Source organism: Parasteatoda tepidariorum, chromosome 10 (assembly GCF_982258835.1).
Source record: "Parasteatoda tepidariorum strain Cologne lab strain chromosome 10, Ptep-v5.0, whole genome shotgun sequence".
Lineage (NCBI taxonomy): Eukaryota > Metazoa > Arthropoda > Arachnida > Araneae > Theridiidae > Parasteatoda > Parasteatoda tepidariorum.
The window spans coordinates 16,873,039-16,897,374 of NC_141764.1; the positions used below are offsets into that span (position 1 = coordinate 16,873,039).

The following is a 24,336-nucleotide window of genomic DNA, read 5'->3' on the forward strand; positions in this document are numbered from 1 at the left end:
TTAAAAATTATTAATCATTCATGTCTTGAATAATGCTTAATATATTTTAGAATAATTAAATAATTCCATTTATCTTATTTATAAAACTATTTTTGTCAAAAAAAAAAGACTTTTCAAACAAATGTATGTACAGATATATAATTTCAAACAAATATGTTTGTAAATAAATATATAATTTAAAATTAATTTAATTGCGTCTGGGTTTGATGCAAATGTTTTACTATTCCTTTAGAATTCAGTATTTAAAAAGAATTTTTTTTAACTATTTTCATTGCTTTTATAAAAATTATTATGGATAGGTACATACATATAAGAAAATGTCTCTGAGGATTAGGAATCATAGAAAAACACATCAGAAAAATATACTGTAAAACAGTACTCATTAACTATGAAATAAAATTTAACGTCTGATTCGATTTAGACCGGTTTACCGGAATTTAACGTAATTAAATAATACTCGAACATATTTGCATATTTTTAAATAAAATCAGTTGAAATGCAAATTTTCTTTTGAAGTTGACTGAGAGAACAAGTTCTGAAATTACATTAGTAAATATTCCAAGAACTTTGAGTAACTTAGGTATCGAGATAATTCAATGAGAAGAAATACAATAATTTGATTCAACTTTGCACCATATTAAAAATTGAACAATATTATGTGTACATTTTTTACCCTGTTCTTGAGAGAGAAATGCATGACTGTTTTAGAAAAATAAATAAATAAAATGACGCAGCACATTTGCATCCCTATACTGATTTAAGAAAAATATGAGAAACATTAGGTACTAATGGTATATTATTGTAAGGTTATTTGCATTGCCCTTGGGAGGTCATTAGCATTTGCAAATAATAATAAAGTTTTAGTATTCAGAAAAAAAGTCATTTTGTGCGAAGTATGGACAGTACAATAATTGATGAGATATAAAAATTTGAAGGTTAAAGTAGACTGAATTACTTTTAAGATCTTGGATTTTTAATTGCATTAAATTACTAACAATATCACTGGATTTTTATTTTTATGTTGTTGGACCTATTAACATTATTAGATAACTATTGTTGTACTTATTTCCGATATTTGTGAATTATTTCCGTGTAATTGTTACAATTCTGTATATTATTATTATTGTTGTTTCGAATATTATTGTTGATGTAATCATTTTCAATATCACTATAAAACGAGTGCAACATTTCCAAAATAACCGTTGTGGGCCGGAGAAGGGGACTCGCAGATGTTAAGCCACTTCAAAATCGTGACATTAATATTATTCTATTGTTATTATTTTTGGAATTATTACCAATATCATTGAATAATTAATGATATTAAAATTACTTCTATTATTGAAATATTAATACTATTGGAATTAATTCTAAATGGCTATTGAATCGAATAATTAAACACTATGCTGAAATACCGCATCAAGCATAAATATATCACTAGTTTGCTGTTTTACTGTCTTAAAAAAATATAAATGATGCTACTTTGATAACAAGCAGTATTAAAACTGCATAAACCAGAATGTAAAATGATATTCTTATTTGTTAAATTTCGGAGGCATAATTCAAATTTTGTTTCTATATTAATCTTTTGTGCTAAACTTGATTCCACATTTTTTATAAAATTCATTATTGCTTATTCATTTGTATTTTGCAGCAACTTAAATGGATCAATGGAGAATGCTCGAATATTTTTATATATTGTAGTAGAATTTCAACATCTGCCAAAACATTTAAATAAATATATGCAAAATTCATACTTACTAAGCTAACATCCATTTTCAACTTTTAATGGGTTTATATTTTTGCTTTATTGAGCTATGAGTTTAGGTGTCAATAATTTTATTTTGCTATTCCATAGCTTTTTTATTTTTTTATTTTCAAATTTGAGCTTTAAAAACACAATAACTCGAAGGAGCTTTTGAATTTCTTGACTACTATGGTTTTTATACGACTTTCAAAACATTTTATTCTGCAAGTTTTTCTATCTATACCTACTATATAATTATCTACAGGAATGTATTAAAAAGTTATATTTATCTATCTTAATATAAGAGAAGCTTAAATAATTAAGTTATAATGTAACTAAGTTATAATTTAGCTGTGTAATATTTCAGTAATTATGTAAATTTGAAAATGCACTTTTTTGATGAAGGAAAAGAAAAAGATTTTTAGCCAGTAAGCAATTTTATTTATATAAGATTTTTTTTTACGTTGGTACATTTCATATTTTGTATTGTTATACGTTGAATTTAATTTTTACAACGCATAATTAGTCTTCTTGCCCCTTTCATACATATTCTGGAAAAATATAGCAACCAATTAAATTTTATTGTAGTACTTAATATTGCATAAATGCTATTATTCATTATATGCTTCTATATATTATTTATTTTACAGTGTAGTAGATTAGTAAACATGAAACCATTCAAATAAGTTGAATACTCAGATTTTAACTTTATCGTTTGTCAGTTTTCTTAAATCTAAAGAAGAATTAAATTTCCTTCTAAAGCATTAAATCCATGTTATAAACTTTTCTTATTTCAATGCACAGAGAAGTAGCATAAACTAAACCAATTATTTAGCACTTGTTTCTGTTTGTTATATATTCGATTTCACGTAGTTCCATATTTTCGCTGCCCACGTTTTCAAATATTCAATTTTTACATAGTTCAACCTCTCTGTTCTCCCACGCTTTTTATTGCAACTGAATTACTCTGAGAATAAATAGATATACAAATAAAATGTCATTATTTGATACAAATCTATGTTAGCAAAAATTGTTCAAATCAGGAAAATTTATAAATGTTAGAACTAAATAGATAACTAAACATTACTATTTAGAAATAAAAGTTGCATAATATAATTTTACACATTGCTTGAATTTTTTTATGTCATAAAATGCTTGGCAATGTACTCACATATTCAATATAAAATGTGTATAAAGTATTCTAAAACTACATTTCTGAAAACTTTATACTTTGGTTATAAATTATTCTCCTTTTTACACTCAGTTGTGCTTCAGTATTTATTCATTAAAACGACGAAACAGGCAGCGTGATTTAAGTCTTATTAGGTCTTGCTATCGAATTTCATTTTGATACATTCTACCAGTTTTCAAAATATTTAGAAAAAAATAAAAATTAAAGTTAACTAAAAAAATGCATTAATAATTTTAATTTAATGTAAATCTTTTTCAATATGCATAAATTCGTTGCGAGCCATGAGCATTAAAAAAGTAAAACTTATTAAAATAATAGCATCTTTAAAGCGAATATAATTTTTAGAGTTGAAGCAAAATTTAATACGAAATATTTTTACTTGTGTATGATCTAATTAAAAGGTATAATCATTTATTTTACACATGGGTACATATTTTTATGTGGATACAAATCTGTGTGTCTTCGAAGACTTTAAAACATACTGTTTCGCTGCGAAACAGTTTTTTTATCGCTTCATCTTTGATAAAAAATGTTATTTAAAAAAATGCTCAGACTCCAGATTTTCTTAAATAATATACATTTCATTAATTCGAATAATAGAATCGCTCAAAACACTTTAGTTTCAGTTTAAAATTTTTTTTATTTATTTTTACAAATACTTTCTAAAAAATGAAAAAAAAAAAACTTTGCTTTGTCGTGTATTTCTTTTATGAACTCTTTTATGAACTTCTTTTATGAATATCCGACTTTTGAAATATTTTATGCGTATCTATATTTCGCAAACTTTTACTTATATAAATTTTTTTCCTCTATTATATATTCGTAAAATATTGTTAATATCGCAAATATTCCTTCACAATGCATTCTTATAAAAGTCATAGAGCAAAAGATATATGCATTCCTATAAAAGTTATAAAGAAACTGGATTGGAGATTTTTAAAATATTATCTAATATCTGAATTTGGAGAATTTAAATCACTATGATGTGACATAAATGGATAATTTACTTTACTAGTAGCACTTGAAGGCAACTTCACTGAAAAGCAATGATAATATTACATGATAACTAAATAATGGTGGTACACTATCAAACAACCATCACATTTGTTCAGGTTTTGCTATTTTTCCCGTCTATATGTTTTTATAAACATAAAATATCCGGTGTTGATGAATTATGTTTCTCTCACGGTCATCCGTCCTTTTTTTTCGCATGACTCAAATCGATTCCAATTTTCCACGGTCACCCACGGGAACTATGGGTAAAAGAAAAAAAAGAGAAATGATTGAAATCGAAAAAGGAAAGGAAAAAAAAAATTCAGATTTGGGCAGTGATCAACTGAAAAAAGGGAGAAAATCTTGTGTTACTAAAAAAAAATATACCTAGAATGAAAAAAAATACAGAGGAAAGAACTAGAAGAGGGAGAGAACATGTGAAGATAAAAGTTTGTGAGGAACGCATACCAATAGGAAGGGCCTCCAACTGAAAGAATTCGAGATAGAATATCTAGAGCCAAACGATCTGTAAAGGAATTGTACGGGAATTTAACCTTTTGTATGAGGGGAATTTAATAACTAATTCGGAATTAAATATTAGATTCATGATCTAAAATACATTTAATGTAGAAATTTTTCTGAAATTGCAATTTACTTTTTTATTTTTATTGGAATATTCACACTCTCGGAATATTTAAAATAATTACTTGTATATATGTATCCGTCAGGTTCGAAACTCGTTATTCTATAGAATATAATGCATGAATTGATTCATACATTGCCCAGTCATCATATAGAATAACTAATGAAAAATCTATAAGTATTTAATACACGTATTATATTTCTGATTTCACCTAAAACAGTTATGTATACGGCATTTCATTCATTTACAATAACATTAAGTACAAAATTCTTGGCTAACCCTTACTGGTATGATTTCATAATAAAAATATTGTACATGAAATAACCATTAAATTTTTATTTAAAAAGATTTGCTTCATTTTGTAAATGTGCACATTTTGTAAATTAAAACTATAATATGATATGAATATAATTTTAAATCATTGTAGAATATCAAGAACTTAACTATATGAAAAAAGAAGCATACTCGCAATTTTAAAAGAGGGGATAAAGATGGCTCTCAGTAATGATTTAACCTTTCTGGGGTGACACTTTTTTTATGTCAACTATGTGATTTAATTTAGATTAAATTATGATCTCATGAAAATACTAGGTATAACTTATACGAATTTGAGGAGATTTAAGCCAATTTTCATGCAGATGAAACTTTATTTTTTTTATATCATTTTACAAAAAAAGAGAAGAAAAAAAATATTATTTCAGTTGTGAGTAAACATTTACGAATCAAAGAGAAATTTATGTTTTTAGCCTGGAAAGAAATTTTATCAGAAAATAATTTTTTTAATGCTTTCAAAATAAAATATAATTCATTGTTCCCACTTTAAAATAATGACATTGCTTCAATGAATCACGTGAAAAAATGAGATGATAATGTCTAATGATTTGAAAAGCTTATGATTGTTCCTTTATAAATCATTATTATTTGACTAAAACTTATAAAATAAAAGTATCTTTTTATTAACATATAATGAACATAGTATGAGCTCTGAATTGAAATATATTAAAAGCACTCAAATTAAAGTAAACTTAATGAAGAATTTGTTTTAATTTCAGTAAAATCGAGCATAAGATGATTTAAAATAGTTAATTCCAAATCTATTATATAATAAATATTTTCTTCGGTATAAATTTTTTCTGCATATTCATTTTTGAACTATTAAGTGTTCTTAAATAAATAATCACAAGAAGCTGATGCGGCAAGAAATTCCCATATTAAAAGCATCATTCACTTCAAAAATTTATAAATAGGAAGAAACGTGTCGATTCTTTGTACCTAAACATGCCGCCTGTTATTTCCTATTTATGTAGCGAATGAAGTTTTTAATCAGGTAATAAGTTTTATTTATGAATATAAGCGAACCCATTATAAACTAAAATAAATCAATTCAACAGATGTTTACTTTTATGTTAAATTAAAGGAAAATTCTGCAGTTACGTTTATTTTTTAATGAAAAATGTAAATATAGAAACTGAAAATATTTTAACAATACTTGAAAATTACTTTTCGAATTCGTTCGGGTTTTGATTTTTTTGCTATTCAAAGAGTATTTTAGTGTATATTCCAATCAATTTAACATCAAAAATTAAAAAGGTATAATACTGAAAAATTGTGTAAATTACAAAATTTTTCTGAAATATTTTGTGCTTAGGATCCTGGGTCTTTTTACATTATTTAAACTCTATTTTTTTCCCAAAATATTAAAGTATTTGAATTCATATTAAGGAAGTAAATTATTTTAAAGTAATACATTTGAAAGTCGTGCAAATTTTAAGCTAGTTTTACTATAGAGCGTTAAAGTTTATTAATTAAAAGAAAAAAAAATATTTTCTTACATTTAAAATTTAAGAGGAAACTACATTTTTGTTATCAGTGGGATATTTATTAATTGAATAAATGTGTAGAAAGAGAGAAAATACCATTTTTTGCCTGGTATGCAAGTAAATAGATTCAAAAATTTAAAAATGTTTTTTTTTATTAATCCTTTTAGATATTTTCTTATTTTTAGTTTCAATTTATCGATATAAATATGTATTTTTTTAGATAAGATATCATTCACAAACTTTTTTTTATAAACAAAATTTTAAAACTTAGATAAAGGTTTGTTGTAAAATAATATAGTTAATTTATTTTATTCATTTATTATTATGTAGAAAACGTTTTTATTTCTTATTTTCTGATAGAAATTTGAAATATTAATGAAATTTTTTGGTTCCTGGAGAATTTGGATCTAAAGCATGGGCTTTGGATACCAAAACTCAAGTTAGAACCGGAATACAGGTCTAGTTTCTTAGATATTATAAGTTTTTATCTTAAAATGTCATTTTCAAAAGTAGAAGGATGTTCTCACCTTGTTATTCTAAATACAACAAAGATAAAAATTGTCAAGCTTAATTCCTTCAAAATATTTAACTTAGCTATTGTGTTACTCGATTATGTATGACTCAGAAGCTTAACTAAGAAAATGTTCCAGAAAAACGAAAAATATTGTCCATGATGAAACATTTTCCATGATGTCCATATTGTCCATGATGAAATTTTCTAAAAATTATTTTTATAATTCTTCCTTCTTTCTCGAGTTTGCACAAATGTTTTAAATACTCGGCACAACTATTTCTTAATTTCATTTTTTGTCCTTACTTATCTTTAATATAATAAAATATTGAGATGACAGTATTTTTGATATGAAAATTACGCATTCTTTTTAAAGGTGAAACTGCGTGTTTGGCGAAATTTTTATAGCTTGGAAGAGAGGCTATTTCACTTTCAGCGATTTTTTTAACAGATCCAAATTATTATAATGAAAAATATACTTGATTGAGAATAAAAATCAGTATTTAATATATCACTGATTAAAATCTACAATACAATCTTTTGATAGAGTACTCTTTAATTCTCACGTGATTACATGAAAATCAATTAAATATCAGTAATATATATATTTTTTTCATTTCTTAGTAAATAAATAATTAAACGAATTCGATTGCGACGTATGCCCTTATATTTATTATTTTTTATTTGAATGCTTGCTCATGCAAATTAAAAAAAAAATGATTAAAAAAATTTCAATTTTCTTAGGAAGGGAAGATGTTAGTTTTAATTATTAAATTAGCCTGCCGAAGTTCTTTATAAAAATACAAAAATGACTCTATATATATTTGCATTCACTCAACATTCAATCGGCAAGATTTCAACGATGCTATTTTAAATCTCGTTGCTGAGGAAAAAACTTCATAATTGCATTATTTTTATCGCTCTCCTTTTTTTTTATTGATTTTTTTACTTCTTCATTATTTTAACTTTAATTTCAACTGTGATAAAAATTTATTTCATGCGTACTGCAAGAAAAATACAACAGGAAATAAGAAAATACCGCATTATTTATTTTAGTTACTCATTTTGTACGTTTTATTGTTACAAAAGTTTTCGTTGGGGGGACGGAATAAAATGGTCGGTAGGGCATTGGGCCCATGTTCAAGAATTCCGGGCGTTCGATCCCTGCCGGCCAAAAATGTAGTGAATGGTGACTGATGCAAGTTAAATCCATCGAGTCGCAAAATCCTCCATGTTCCCATAACAAATAAATACCTCTGGAGATACTGATCCAGGAGTTACCTTCTCTTCTGGATTGGTTCAAAATTACAAGACTACGGAGTTGAACATTAGTAGTCGTAAACCAAAATTGGGTCGACTGTTCAACGACGGATATAAAATTCTTATGACCACATATTCAGTAAAAAATATAAGACTGAAAAGTGAGTTAACCAAATAAATGGTTTTTATGTTATGCTTTAAAGTATCATGATAAATTTACCACATATCATATTTAATTGCTAATTTTATCAAAATCATTAGTAAAGTGTTTCCATTAAAATTACTGAGCTTTTCGGTGTTCCCATAGAGCAATAATTGAAATTTTTAAATAATTTAATGTGGGAGCATTTTAAATAAATATATATATATATAATCATAAGGAAGGGAGCCAAATGATCAAAATAATGTTAAGGAACTTAAAGAACTAAATATGTTCCGTCATATTTTTTGTATGTTCTGATCTTTTATTACGTAATATATGTTCTCATTCTGTATGTTTTGGCAGAATAATATTATGCAATATAGAGGAAGGTCAGACCTAAGTTACACGCTGAACCAGTTTACCAACCACGTTGAATCAATTATTTTAATGCTATTAAAACTTTATTTTCTCTAACATGTTGCAACTCTAGTACGACAACTTCTGTAAAAGAATCACGCGGCACAGTTAAAGTGATCCATTGTTATTTTTAGGAGTTGAATTTTAGCATTAAGTAAATTTGAGAATTCCAATAATTTAATTTATCCTCAAAAGTTTGTTTCAATAGAACACGAAATTGCAATTATTTTGCAAGATTATCGCTTTATTTAAGAAAATATTTGCAGCTATTTAAATTTGTATGACAAAATGAGTTTTTTAGTAAAACCAAGGACATGGGGAATGTTGTTCCACTGAATACCAGGATATGTTGCACCATAAAAATAGTTCAGAGAAATTTTATTATATACATTACTCTAGTTATTTTATAGAGATATACAGTTAATACTCTATGATATAAATATACTCTCAATAGTAATTACTTAAACATATATATTTTTGAAAGAAGAAAAGTCGCCCTAATATTCTATCTTAAAAATTCAAGTTACGCATGTCTGAAAAAAAGAATGACAAAATTTCAGGAAATAAAAGCTATAAAATATTTTATAAAGTCAAAACAATTAATCTATTTTTTTGTGCGTCAACAAGTAGGAATTTTATTTACTATATTTACTGAAGTTCTACAAAGCTAGTTTTATTAACATTAAATAATAAGATTTGTTAAAAATATAACTTTTTACCTTTTGTTAAACTGGAACAAAATTTCGTTTATAGTTAGTTCTAAAGATAACCCGACAAAAAAGAAATTTCAAGTCAAATATCTTTATACCATTTATATGTTTAAAAATTACACGAGAAATTTGTTATGCACTTTAAATTAAAAAAAATATCAAATAGTATGGCATTCTTTTCAAGGAATTGTAACTAAAAGCTAAATATTTACAGGCATATTATTTTGAAATTATGTCCTTTGTTCGATTAAATTAAATGTCTTATTTTTCTATTGTACATTAAATTTATGCGATGCAATATTGTTAAAAGTATTTTTTCATACCTAACAAATATTGAAAAAGGTAATAGTAAATGGCATCAGGATTTTTAGGCAGTACTTCAGGCTTTTCACTTTCAACTCATTGTTGTTTAAAATGTCCTTTGATAAGAACAGTTAATATAGTTAAAAACTAGTTTAGAGAATTATGTCTTTTTCATTCTGAAAAATCTATTTTTTCTATTCCATTAATATCTTTTATTTTTTTATCATTAAGGATTGATTTTTATTAATCTTAAAAAATAAATCTATTTTAACGGAACTACGGAAAAAAATACAAATCCTGAAACGGGAAATATTTATACTACTAAATAGTTTTTGCATATTTTTTCTTATTGGTTTAACGTGCCCTATGTGATGAACAAAGGTACCGCATCTTCGGGATACTTTCGTCCAGTGTTCAGGTTTTTTTTAAAATTGTAGTAAAATTACAGTATTACCAGTAAAACATTTTAACAAAAATCTTGAGTGGTGAGAAGTAAGCAATTTGTTTAAAGAAAAAAATAGAATTATACTGATTGTTTTCAGTTTTTTTTTAAAACAATTATTAAGTTTTTGTATAATGTTACTAAATTTGTAAAACAAGAAAATATTTAAAGGGAAAAAAACAATACTAGATTTAAAATAATAATAATAAAAATAAACACTGTATTCGGAAAATATAAAAGTACTGAAAAAAAAAAAGAAGTTTCCAAATTGACCATTGATTTCAAGATTTTTAAATTATCTACACGAAAATCTTTTTTGATTAGTTAATTATATGTATTTCTTACATTTTAAATTTTAGTCCAAATGTAGAAATGTAGTCACTGAACTTGTTTTTGGTGTAACTGCACGTAATATTGAACCAAATACACATCTTGTTGGATTTATAAAATAAAAGAATCAGAAAAATTTAAATTATTTCAATCTTTGCTACCTCATAAATTCCTGCCAAAGGGAAGGAAAAAGAATCAAATTAGAGCTATCTATGGGAACTCTAGGATCGGGTCTGTCAGGTATTATTATAAATCTAGTATTGAAGTGATAATTAGACTCCTTCAATGAAATGCTAATAAGATTTTTATTTTCTTAAATCATTGTATTGAGCACTAAGTAAATATTTAGCTAAAATAAAAACCTTTTTTGCTACTGTTATATAAAATTTCCAATTTTAACACTCCCATAATGTGAAATGTTATTTTTCAATATAAGTCTGAAGAATAATCTCCCTCTAGCAACTTTTGTACCAGTTTCTTACATTGAGTGAATTAAAGTTTAATATTTCAAATTATATGATAACATCTTCTCAGCTTTAAATTTTAATTACTCTATATTTCATTCGAACATCAGTTTCCTATTTTTTTTATTGATGTGTATGTATTCATATTAGTTTCATACATTTCAAAGTACTTAAACAGATCAGTGTCATATTTTTAAATTTTCATTTTTTAGTCATTTTGTATTTAACTAAATTCAGTTTTAAAGTGTTGTGTGAGATATTGTAGTTTGAATTAAATTTTTTAATTGAGTATAGTTCAAAACGTGTAAAAAATGTTAAAATTTAGTTTTTTTTTTCATTTTTCTTTGATAAAATAAAAAGGGTTTTTATGTTGTTTACAAAACCTCTGAAGTAAGTAAAACCTCTGTAGTTACCTTTTAAAAGTACAAAAGGGCAAAGAGGAATTTTATATATTGTTATGTTAATAAAAAAGTAATATATATTTTTTTGAAAAATAAAAAATCTCTTCCTTTGAAGCAATGTGAAAAGTCACGTTTATTATTTAATTATATGTCACATTTTTCTCTTTACTAATTAATGTGATAGAAATAATTTCTCATGATCGAAAAGAAGCTGTTACTTCCTTATTATATTTTCTTATAATTGAGACTTTATCTTACTTGATTCATTTCTTTTGGAATATCATTAATACTTTTAGCTGTTTAATAATGGTCATTTACGTTTTTAAACTTCAAAGACAAAAAAAAAAAAAAAAAAAAACAATATTGTTATCTTTTTTCAATTAACAGATCGATATCTTAATTCAAGTTTTTTATTTGTAGTATTCTTTACCAAATTACCCTTTCAGTTTTAAATTTTTAACTACCAAATTTACATATCAGTTTTCTGCATATTACATTTGTAATTTCTTGAGATATTAAAAAAACATCATTACATCAATATTATGTTTAAAAATTAACATAATAATGCTTCCAATGGAAAATTATTATTACTTATTTAAAATAGTTGCATATTTCGAATCAGGAATTATCATATCTATTTTATACTTTGAAATAAATCATTTAATTTTTAAATAGTACAGCCATTGAATAAATTAGATTTTGAAATGATTGAGATTAAGTTTAAATTTCATTAGCTTTATTTATTTACGTAATTCGCTTATATATATATATATATATATATATATACATTGCTAACAATTTACAATTATGTTTCAAATTTTCTAACAATTTTTACAAGAGTAAAGAGTGTGAAAAGAAAACATTGCCTGTGTGTTTTATTAGCATTTATATGTCCAGACAAAATAAAGGAAAACTAGGATTATTTATGTCTATTTAACTGAAACTTTAATATAAAAAAATTTATCATAGTATTTTTTTTACAATAAACAAGGAGAAGTGTATTTTTTAGCAAATACGCAAAAAAATTGTCAATTTACTTGGTTGTTCGGGAATTTTAGTAAGAAATTCTATTTTAAAATTTTTAATTAAGTTTTTAAGTTTTGGATTTTTTAATATTGCTTTAAATTTTCGCAATTTTTGAAACATAAAATTTTTATTTTCATAATAACCACTATCGAAAGAAATCAGTTTAACGTATGTAGGTGATACATATATAAAATTTTACTCACATACCTTTACTGAGGAAAAAGAAATGATCCAAGCTACCATAATATGATTATTTAGTTGTTTCTAACGACATGGGAACACCGAAAATCTCAGCCTTTTTTACCGAAGTCTTTTTGTTTTGATTTTCGTAAAATTAGCAATGAAATATGATTTTATAATGTGCCTTTTTTATCGAAGTCCTTTCGTTTTGATTTTTATAAAATTAGCAATGAAATATGATTTTATTGGTAAAACTTGGTAAATGTAATTTTGTCATTATACCATGAAGCATGGCATAAAAACCCTTTATTCCGTTAAATTTTCTTTTCAATTAAATTTTTTTTAATTTAATGTGTGGAAATAACAACTATAATTTTTAATTATAGTTCTTATGCATAATTTAGAATAATTTTAATAAGAATTTCCGGTGAACTGAAAATTTTTCAAATGAATGGTTAAAATACCTTATTTTGGTTTTAATGAGGGAGAGTTCAATAATTTTACCAGAATTTTTACTCCATGTTTCATGTATATTAATATCCTATTTATAAATACCTAATTTTTAGGAATTAAATTTATGAATTTACTATTTGGTTAAACTTGTTTAGAAAAACATAACACATGCTTCAAGTGCCGATGTTGTTTTTATCATCAAATGATGTTGTCATTTTATTTCTCATGCATCATACTCTGCATTCAAAATTAGATAAAAACACACTCCCCACGTAAATGAATTAATTTAGGTTTGAAAATGAAACTCCTGAATAGCATATGTGATCTAAGTTGGCAATGCTCTATTTTAAATTTTCTTTTCTACATCTTTATTAGATAACGGGGAAAGTATTAATAATTGGCTTATTCAATTTTTTTCTCCAGCTGATTTCATAGCTTAAATTATTATGTGGACAATAATAACTGAGACTGCTTTTCATTGTTTGTTTTTTTTTTAAAAAAATACTTATAAATTGTTTTGATTCCTACGCAGAGGAAAAAAAATCTGTTAAAATTATATTAATATTTCCGGTAAAAAAAATATGACAATGAAATTCCAATATACAGTATTTAAACCATTCCTTTTTCTGTTCATATTGTAACGGTTTACTGGAAATTCTGATTATCAGAAATATAATCCCTATCACTACACATTATGTAAAAAAAATACAAAACTGAAAAGAAAATTTAACCGAACGAATGGTTTTTATGCCCTGTTCTAAGGTTTAATGATGCAATTACCAACTCTTAAAAAATTAACTATATTTTATCAATCACATATTATAAAACTATATTTTATTTTTAATTTTTTAAAATCATTACCAAAGTGCTTTGGTAAAAATTATTGAGCTTTGTGGTTTTTCCATACAGTCAGAAACGCGGTAAATACTTGTATATCCTGATAGCTTTGATCATACTTTTCTTCAGTGTAATTATATAACTAATTTTGTTCCATTAAAAAATGCTATCAATGTGAACAAATGGTGTTCTTGCATCGATTTCTTATAGTTAGGAGATAAATTTTGATATGTTTAAAACGAAAGATGGTTTATAAAAAAATCGAAAAAGATAAATTAAAAGAATTTAAATTATTGTTCTTGAACTAATGAAATATTATTTATAGAAAATCTGATTTTACACATGATTTTTATCTTTAAGCATGATATTTATACAACAATAAAAATTACATTAAAAACGTATGAGAAAATATGTTTACCAAGCGTCTTTATATAAGAAAGAATTCTTTAAATTGATAAATTTTCAGAATATTAAAAAAAAAAAAAATGTCATGTTCATAGGGTTTCCATAGTTTTTTTTGATATTTAAATAAATTATAGAATAGATTGCACGTTTCAAATCACGAGTACGAAACTTTATCATTGTACAAAAAGCTTTTCCCCGCAATAAAATTAAAATGTATTTATTCATCGATTTATTTTTACTGGATCCTATTTTTACTAAAAAGAGCTGCATCTTATTTTTATACAATAATAAAAAATAAAAAAATGAATCCCTTAAAGTAAAAGAAATTTCGGTGCTTGAAACAGCAATCCAAATATGCATATAAAATCCTGGAAAAATTAAGCATATTTTTTATTGGCTAAGAGCTCCTAATATGTATACTAACATGTAAACTCGTCACAATGTGTATAATAACTTGCACATTAAAGTAGTAATTTCTTTCATTATTCATTCACAAATATCTCATATTAAGTATCTTTTAATCAACTCAAATTTAAAATCTTCCGTAACAAAAAGATGTTTTGTATTTGGACTTGACCCCAATATGGATAACAGTTTCGTGCTCATCTATTTTAAGTCTCTATAAAACTTTTCACTCATTTGAAATATTTAGGAATCATTATAGGTATGGAAGAAGTCTCTTTTCTCTTCATAAAAGGAAAACTCGACGAATTGTAGAGTTATTTTAATTATGAAATAACAGTGAAGACTAATTATTTATCGCTACATAACATTAACTAAATTTATTTTTCATTGTTACTTTTATTTTTATTTATTGCTTCTTAATAATATCCTAATTTAATTTTATAGAATTAAAATGAAGAGTTTAACGTTTAATTTAATGTTTTAAATTAATGTTTTGTTTCTTAAAATTAAAAATGACAATTCTTCCAAAAGTAGATGATTTTGGAAGAATTGTGCAAATGTATAACAGTTAAATGGCTTTACGTCTTTATTAAATTACAATACATTGTTAAATATTTGCTCAAGTAAGTTTTATCAAATATTCATAGTAAAGGGAGGTTAGATATTTGAATTTATCCAAAAATTGGTTTTAGGAGCTTCTAGGTCTTAAAAACTGATTTCAAAATCTCTGATGTTGGGTGGTTTTCAATATTATTGTCGGGCAATTAGGTATGTAGATCAAGGGTTCTTGCCGTATAAAAATTATTATATTTTTTTTCCTGTATGAAAGTTATTAAGTATTCTAACTGATGTTATTGTGTTAAAACAAATTTAAATATTATTTGTATTATTGTGTTTAAATTGTGTTAAAACAATTTGTGTTTACAAATTTAGAAATTCATCTTAAAGTAACATTGCAACTTCGGATTCTAACGGTTTCATTAAAATATTGAGTGTTAAACATTGACTTTATTGTGCTTGAATTTATAAATTGACTGTGTGCAAGAAATTAAAAAAAAAATTAAAATAAAGAAATTCATCTAAAATTAATCTTTAAAAATTTCATTTGCTATTTTTTGTGTGTCCAAAGCTTGTATCATTTCATAAGATTTTAAATCTTTTGATTTCTTAGTTGTTATCGTCCTATCAAGTATTTTTATAGCTCAAAAAGAGGTTAGGTTGGGTGTTTCTCTCGATAATCATTCCATTGTCTTCTGAGTTGAAGTTTGAAGGCTCAAAACCAGCCGGAACACTTTCCACGTGGTTTAGTTTTTCGCAGTGTTAAAATTATTCTTTCCAACACATAACTCAATGTTAGTCATTCAGCGTTCCACATTGATGTGGTTGTATTTGAATTTATAAACATTTTCAAAAAATAAACATGAAAAAAAAAATACTTGAAATGAGCTTTAAAAAATAATCTCACCTGCCTAACGAGTTTCTTCTGAGCCAGTACCAAAGATCATCTCTAAACACTACGTAACAAAACGCAACTGAATATCGCGCCTCAAAGTTACAAAGCCGCGTCACATTCAACAGTTTAACAAAAATGCAACCAGAAACCTCACACAACATAAAAGCTCTTCATGTTTGGAAATATCTGTCGCTATAAACAAGGCGATTTGATAAGTAAATGACCTTTGCTTAGCCAATCCGCTCGGCTCTGGGGTTTCAGAATTCTTTACGAGCCCCGCTTTCCCTTTTTCAAGAATTTTATGACCCTTCCTTTGAAAATGGGTTTGAAGAGGAGACTATTTGACCATTCCAGACAATTGCCCTAGAACATGCGACCCTCTTCCATCAACGCAGGTGATCACTTCTCTTAATGAGGGGGTCTAGACCCCCTACCTGTGTCCCCAACAATTTCATGACTAGGATAATGGTTTGGGTGATGATTATTAGGAAGTTATAACACACACCAGGGAATATACAAGGGTGGTGAAAGAGGGGAAATGAAATTTCTATAAAAAGTTGAAATCCCACCGGTTGTTTAAATTGTTTGTTGTTTAAATTTTTAGATTCACATTTTTTAAAGAAACATAATTTTCGATTAAATATATAGTAGAACAATTGCTTAAACGCTTTTTATTTTATGTTGGTTGCATTGAGAAATTGGAATTAAAAAAAGAACACATAAGTAAAAAAAAAAAAGAAAACGAATTTTTAAAAATTATTTGAGTTTGACACTTTTTTAAACTTGTTATTTAAAACCTTTGATTTAGATTTTAAAACTAATGCACTTTATTTTGTTCTACTGTGGAGTTTTTTGTTCTACAGTGTTATAATTGAAGTATCCGTAGAAAAAAAATGCGAATATTTTCAGTTTAGATTGGGTACCATATAAAATTTACCAAAAAATGTTTTCCATTAAAGAAAAATGTTTTAATGCTTATAGTATTTATTTATTTCCAAATAAAATCGTGAAAGGTTACATTAATATTTTAGAAATACCTGATTCCCGATTTTATTGTAATAAATGTTAGGATGTGTAAAATAAACATGTAATGTAGAAAAGTTAAAATATTATTCATAAAGGTGAGTAAATACCGGATAGATTATTAAAAAGTGAGAAAACGTAAGCAACGATGAAATTACAAAATATTAAAACAGTATTTCAAGAGAAGAGAACATTCCTGATAACTTCATATGTGGGGGACTATGTAAGACAAACATTAAGTTACAAACACGATAAAATAATAATTACAGATGGAAAACAAATCTAGTACATTTTTTAAAGAGAGAATGTTTGTAAAGAAACAAAACTCAATATCAAATGTTTCCTTCACAGTGTATAGTTTACTAACCTTTTATCAAACTTCTTATGGTTAAATAATTATGGTGTTTAATATTTCAAAAAATTAAAATTATAGCTCTCCTTTATTTCTAATTTCAATCTCAAAATATTTACTATCAAAATAGATATAGTGTCCATTTTATTATTGATATTTTTAAGCTTTAGGTTTTAAATATATTTTAACAACGAACTTTTAAAAATAAAAACTTAGCAGAAAATGAATGATAATTTTACTTGTTATAAATGTCGCAAATTTCTTTCTAAATTTTTAATCAGAAAATTTAATACTTGATTTCAGTCGTGATTTTGTTTGCTTTCTTTGTATAATTAAATGCTTTCATAAACATGTTGCAATGGAATTGCAACTTAATTTTCTTAAATATTTCAAAATGATGCTTGGAAACTTGACAGAAAAGCATTTTTGTTCATAAAATATGAGTAAAAAAATTTTAGAGGTATTCAAAAAACATCACAATAATCTTTTTAATTCACACCTGCATATCTTTTATGTGTTTTTCTATCAAAAAAAGATTTTGCTGATTCTTTTCAAAATATCACTTTTAAAATAACAGATTCATGTTATTTTTTTTTTCATTATCTTTCTTTATATAAATATATTTGATAATTTAAAACCGATTCAGGGAAGTGGTTTATATCATATAAACTGCTGATTCCATTTATTATATTACATAAACTGCGCATTGCTGTCGGGGGTGTAGCTCAGTGGTAGAGCGCTCGCTTCGCATGCGAGATGTCCTGGGTTCAAATCCCAGCTCCTCCAAGTCTCCTGTAGAATTCAACATTTTACTCCAATGCAATTTCAAATCAATGATTAAAACTGTTTTTTTTTTTTAAATTTTTGAAGCAATTTTTAGTTATTACTTATAATTATTATATTTTTTTAAAATTTGTTTTCAGAACGTGGGTTACGTTACACACTTTTGCAACATTTAACATTTATGATAATTTTCGAAACATAATTTATTGCTTTTGAATACATCTATCTGCTTTCTTTTCTAAGTTTCAAACTATGTGAAGAAAGTATAAGAAAAAAACATTTCATTTAAAACATAAAATCAATTCTAAAAATATTTTTTCTAATTAAATTACGCTTGAATATAAATTTCTTTTTTTTCATCTGAAGTAGGAACCATTCTCTGATTGGTGCACATCTGTTTTGAAGCAAAGCAGGGGGAACGAAGCGGGAGGAAGACAGGCCATTATTCACAGAAGGGGATCCACATTTCTTTTCAGCCCTCTTCAGCCAATAGAAGACCATTTCAGCTCCACTCCTTGAATTCGGAATGAGGTGAGATTTTAAAAGGAATGATTAATGAATAGATAATTCTAATTCTTTATTTTCTCTTATGAAGGGGACAAAAATTGATTAGTTGACTTCGAAATGGATGATTTGAAGCATCGCTGATGAAAAGATCGATTCACTGCAGTGAAAAGGAATTCGTTTGGCTAAAATTTTTAATATATATTCATTAATGAAGTATTTGAGAGTATATTGCAACGTTTTTCAAATTAGAGAATGCTTTATTCTTCTTAATGTTATTACACTATTACCTTACAAGTCAGCATCCAGACGCGTTTTTAACCTCTTTAACTATACATTTATTGATTTGAAAAATCATTTAAATTAATGCAAATTTATTCATGTTTCGTCATTAGTCATTTATTAATTTGAAGGAGTATTTATTATTTTATAAAAGATCTTCGAGTAATAGTATGACTTATCAGTGCTAAAATTTTTAGTTTCATTTCACTGTTGTTACATTACCAAATCAGCCACCAAACAAGCACTTAAACACCCATGGATTTAAATTTAAAATATTTAACTTTTTGTCACTAAAGCTTAAACGAAATTAAATATTCAAAAAAAAATTTTTTTAATCGATTTATTTATTTTAAGAAGTATTCAAAACTTTGTTTCAGAGTTACTTACATAAGACAACGCTGCATTTCATTTTATTCTAACATAATTTGTTGTCTCATATAAAAAAAAAGCATACAGTTAGTTTTTTTTATTCCATTGGGTTAAAATCCCTAAGAGATTTAAACCCATAAGAGATTCATAAGTTAAATGCTTAGTTTCTTAAGATTGCGCTCATTATAATCGCATTTACTGTCACATTTAATTTAATTCAGACAATTTTAGCTACATTATTGATTTCATTATTTTAATTACCTCGTACAATATTTTATAACTTTATAGTTAAAATTCTAAAATTTCATCGTTCGTGTTCGTTCCTAAATTTCACCGTCCAATGCTGAAAATTATAGAAATTCATTAGAAATTTCGCAGAGATTCTAGGCTTTCATTTCAGTTTCAAATACTTAAATTTTGATCATAAAATTGTTCAGCTATAACTTCTATAACTGTTTGGCCAACACAAAATGAATAAAAATAAATAAATTAAAAAAGTATATAGTAAAAGGCACCACAGTAATAATCGTATGATTTTGGGGTCGTTGATTAATTTATTGTTGTTAAATATTTATATGAATGTAATGTGATATTTTTTTTAAAAAAAATGGCGAAATTCGAAGATAAAATTATAAATCTGTGGAAAGGATATTATTAGACTTCTTGCTTTTACCAAATGATTAGAATTCTTTAAGAAGCTCTAAGAATTTTTAAGTGGTAATAATGAAGCTTATCTTATTGGAAAAAGAGTTCACCTGAAAAAGAAAATACTGCAGACAGCACAGGAATTAAAGCACATCGGAGAAAAGAGCTTCGAAAAAAAAAAACGCATCGGGTTAATTATATAATAGTAACAGTACAATTGATACGGTCCGTAGAGCAAAATTTTAATATTTAGTATATATATATATATATATATATATATATATATATACTTTTAATATCAGATATATTTATATATATCTGATATTAAAAGTAGCTTTCAAGTGATCAAGTTAAACTCTGTGTTTTTTAATTGTTTTGAAATAATACCTAGTTTTGTTCGAGGAAATATTTAACTACATTAAATTCGATTTTAAGCGACTCGAATTTAATCGGTCGTTGCATTTATGAAAAATGAGGTTCTTTTTAATTTTTTTTTTTTTAAAAATCCAGTGCTCTTTTTTCAGAAGCTTTTTTCCCGGGTTTTTGTCTGAGTGTTTTTTTTTTTTCCTTGATTCATCGTATTGTGATAGTATAGTAATTGCAGACAAATAATACTTTCCACTAGAATTTTGTTAGAATTATGTTAAAATGATACATTGCAACATTTCTGTTAATAGTTTTAACCTTCACAAGATTTACCCCGAGAGATTATCATTAATTGATGAATGTACTATTATAGGTAAAACATAAAATATTAAAAATTTCTTAGACGTAAAATTCCAAATTAATAGCTGTGTCCTCTATTATTTTTTAAAAAATACTATTAATGAAATTTGAGCAAATACCTAATTGCATTGAATTCGTTATTAGTCATAGACCATTCAATTTTTGAAGTGGTGCTTTTTTTACCCGTGATTTTTGACCGACAGCTTATTTTTCCTAGATTATTTTAACTTCGTGTATTACTGTTTAGCGATGATTGCTTTGAAATAATAGTTTAAAAAAGGCCTTTATTGACTTACAAAATTCATTTCTGAGTTTATGTCACCGAAATAAAATTAATATTGAACAACGCTTCATGACAGGCGGAGATGGTAGTTGAAATAATTGTATAAGGCAAAAAAACCAGGTGTAGATGAAAAAGTTAATAGGCGAGATTCAAAAGACATCTTGAATAATAAGATTGATAGATTTCATATTCATTTTTATTATCATACAGTTTCTAGAAAATTATCGAAAAATCTATTTATTATTAAAAAAATAGTCTCTAATTTAACGGACTGTAATTACATTAATAGAAATTTTTTGAAAATTTCAAACTCTAAAATCATTGCCAAAATTTGACTTTGAAATAATACAAGTATTTTCAAACAAAAATTATTTTTAAAAGAAAATACGTTTTAAACTGCAAATAATACTTATAGTCTGATATAAATAGTGAAATGAACTGATATTTTAAGTTTAAAGTTTGCGTTTCCTAAAATAAAGGGATATTTTAATTTACCTGTTTACATTACATTTTCTTACCTGTTCACAATTTCTTGCATCATCGGCTACTGTTTAATTAAGTTTACTCTTGTCCAAAGAATTTCTTTTATTTCATAATATTTAATTATTAAATATGATATTTAATAATTATTTTGGAATGTTTTCTGAAGGAGCTTCATTTCCTTTCAGATATAATTTAAACACCTTAAAACGCCACTTTAAAAAAAAAAAAAAAGCATATTGTTGACTTTAATTGTATACTGTTAACTTTAATTGTATATTGTTGACTATATTGCATAACATATATACGATAACATATAACCATTGTTTTCAAAAGTTTTAAGAATTATAAGATTGTTCATTATTAATATAATAAAGGATATTCAAATATGATAAAGGCTGTTCAAGCGTGTTACAATACATTAAAGCAGCAATTAAATAAATGATTCTTACTATACATAAAGCATTATCATTAATAAACAGTCTAGACATATATTTAACTTGGAATCATAAAAAAGAAACACCTGTAAAAAACAATGAGAACAAAAAATCATCGAAAAAACAGTTGTTTTTGACAATTTTTTTTTATTTTTAATTTCTTAATAAATGTTACAATTTAAAAATACAACATAGTGAAAGTAATTTTGATTGAAATTAAAGTTTGCAATTGACAAAAATATATGTTTATTCAATTATCTAAAACTGTAAAAAGGAAAGTCTTGTTTTTTTATTTATTCATTCATTATATTGTAAAACAATTGGAAATATTTTTAACTCTACACACGCTATCAGTTACGTAATTTTAGAGTAAATTAGCTGTGGAAATTGTGTTGCAAGTGATATAGATAAAATGAATCAACAGTTAAATACACATTATTATGATGTCATTATCCCCATTTTTAGATGCGGCCTTGATATTTTTGGCTTGCTTTTCTGTTACTTCAAACTACGTACTTGTGTTTTTTTTTTCCTGGCTTAAAAAAACGGAAAAATATAAATAAAAGGAATTCATAACATTTGTCTTGCTAGTGAAAATGGGCAGTAATGCGTCAAAAGGTAAAGAGAAAAAAAACTGTAATATAATGCTTGAAAAATGTAGTTTTTAATAATATTTACTTTAAAAAATTTATTTTGCCATCTAAAATTTTTTATTATTGATATTGAATTTTTTTATTTAATTAAATGTATGAAAATTCGATCAACAAAACTGAATCTTCTAATTAAAATACAAAAAACCCGAACAAAAAGGTCTTTTATAAGCCTTTTTTCCGACTAAGCAAGAGAATATAAAGTGTTTTGAAACTTATTTTAATATACTTATTCTAAGCAATTGTGATTTAATTACGTAAATGAATTGTATTTCTTTTTATAAAGTTTTAATATAAAATAAGTAGAAAAAAATAGCAATTTAAAACATAAATTAAGAGGAATATTTTACTGATGTTCGATGTTTGAAAGCAAAGGGACTTAAAATTCTTCTAATATTTCAATCGATGCTTCCATTAATGGAGTTCCAGTTTTATGGGAAGAACGCATAGAAAGAAATGAAAAAAATTTAGAAAAATAAATTTTTATATACTATATAGAAAATTAAAACAGTTCAGCTTCATAAATATATGAGAGGCATTTTTTTGGAATTGATTTGAAATTTATTTGCTTTGATAGTGAAATATATTTTCTACACTCAAATTTATTAAGCTTAAGCATTTTCATATAGTTTTTTTTTTTATCTGTTCACGAAGTTAACAAAAACTGAAAAGGTTTATATTTTAGAAAATTTATATGTGCACTTCATTCATTTATGTGCACTTCATTTACAAAAGCTGTGTAAAATCAAAAAATCTTTTTATATATCTTAGATATTTTGAAACAAATTTACCAATTTTAGTTGCTTTTTAAGAAATTTTTTTTTCTTTACGTTTCAATTCAATGTCTTATAATTTAGAGACTAAAAAATTTCCTTTTATTTAATTCAATTCACTTTTAGAACATATTAAAATTTAAAAAATTCAATATTTTGAGGCATTAAATGCTTGAAGAACAGATTTAAAATTTGAAGAACAGATAGAAACAGAAAGAGAAGCATAATTTGTGAATTTGTAACTTCTAAAAGAACGAAAGTGAAATGCTTAATATTACACTGTAAAAAATTTCGGACTAAATTGCGGTAAAAAGTACTGGCACCCTGAGTACATCATATGTAAAATAAATTTTTACAGAAAAATTTTATACCGGGGTTTTTACATTAGGGTTTATTTCCATATTTTCACAGTAAATTTTACTGCAAAAATTACGGTACATAAAAGTTTACGGTAAAAATTGATTTTACGTTAAAATGTGCCGATACACTGATAGATGATACTTTTCACCGTAATTTAATCAGAAATTTTTTACAAAGTAACTGATTTTGTAGCAGCTTTATTAACAGGAAAATGACTGTATTTCAGATTTTTACTAACAAAAATTATTGATTATTATAATTTACTTAGGAAACTTAGGAAAATGAAAAATATTTGAATTCTCTCGTCAAATTTCATTGGTTAAATATTTAAAGAAACACTTAGAGATTTTACTAAAAATCCTAAAGCAAAATTTATGTTAAACACTCTCGAATGTTTTTGAAAAAAAAGCTATTAATCATACTTCATCAAGATTTCTTTGAAAAATCTTTCCGTGTATTTTCAGAAGCAAAAGAAAAGAGTGCTTTCAAACGTTCTGCACTCCAAAAGAAAATACATCGGAGGGGCCATAAAAAAATA

General features: G+C 25.2%; 1 protein-coding gene, 1 long non-coding RNA gene and 1 other non-coding gene across 6 annotated transcripts in view; 2 read left to right on the forward strand and 1 right to left on the reverse strand.

The window, feature by feature from the left end:
• The window catches only part of LOC107450669 (homeotic protein antennapedia-like), a 240,182-nt gene extending 223,829 nt beyond the window's left edge, over positions 1-16,353 (reverse strand). For 2 of the 4 annotated variants that reach the window (XM_071183845.2, XM_071183843.2), the window contains exon 1: positions 16,144-16,353. The gene's annotated coding sequence lies outside the window, so the exon portion shown is untranslated. The remainder of the gene's footprint in view (positions 1-16,143) is intronic. The other 2 variants (XM_087152611.1, XM_087152612.1) reach the window with 1 other exon arrangement.
• Positions 1-24,336, forward strand: part of LOC122269178 (uncharacterized) — a 38,577-nt gene that overhangs the window by 619 nt on the left and 13,622 nt on the right. The window contains exon 2 of the long non-coding RNA XR_015429622.1: positions 18,656-18,820. This is a non-coding gene — a long non-coding RNA (uncharacterized LOC122269178). The remainder of the gene's footprint in view (positions 1-18,655; positions 18,821-24,336) is intronic.
• On the forward strand, positions 18,221-18,292 carry TRNAA-CGC (transfer RNA alanine (anticodon CGC)). Its single transcript has one exon. It is a non-coding gene; the product is annotated as a tRNA-Ala (tRNA).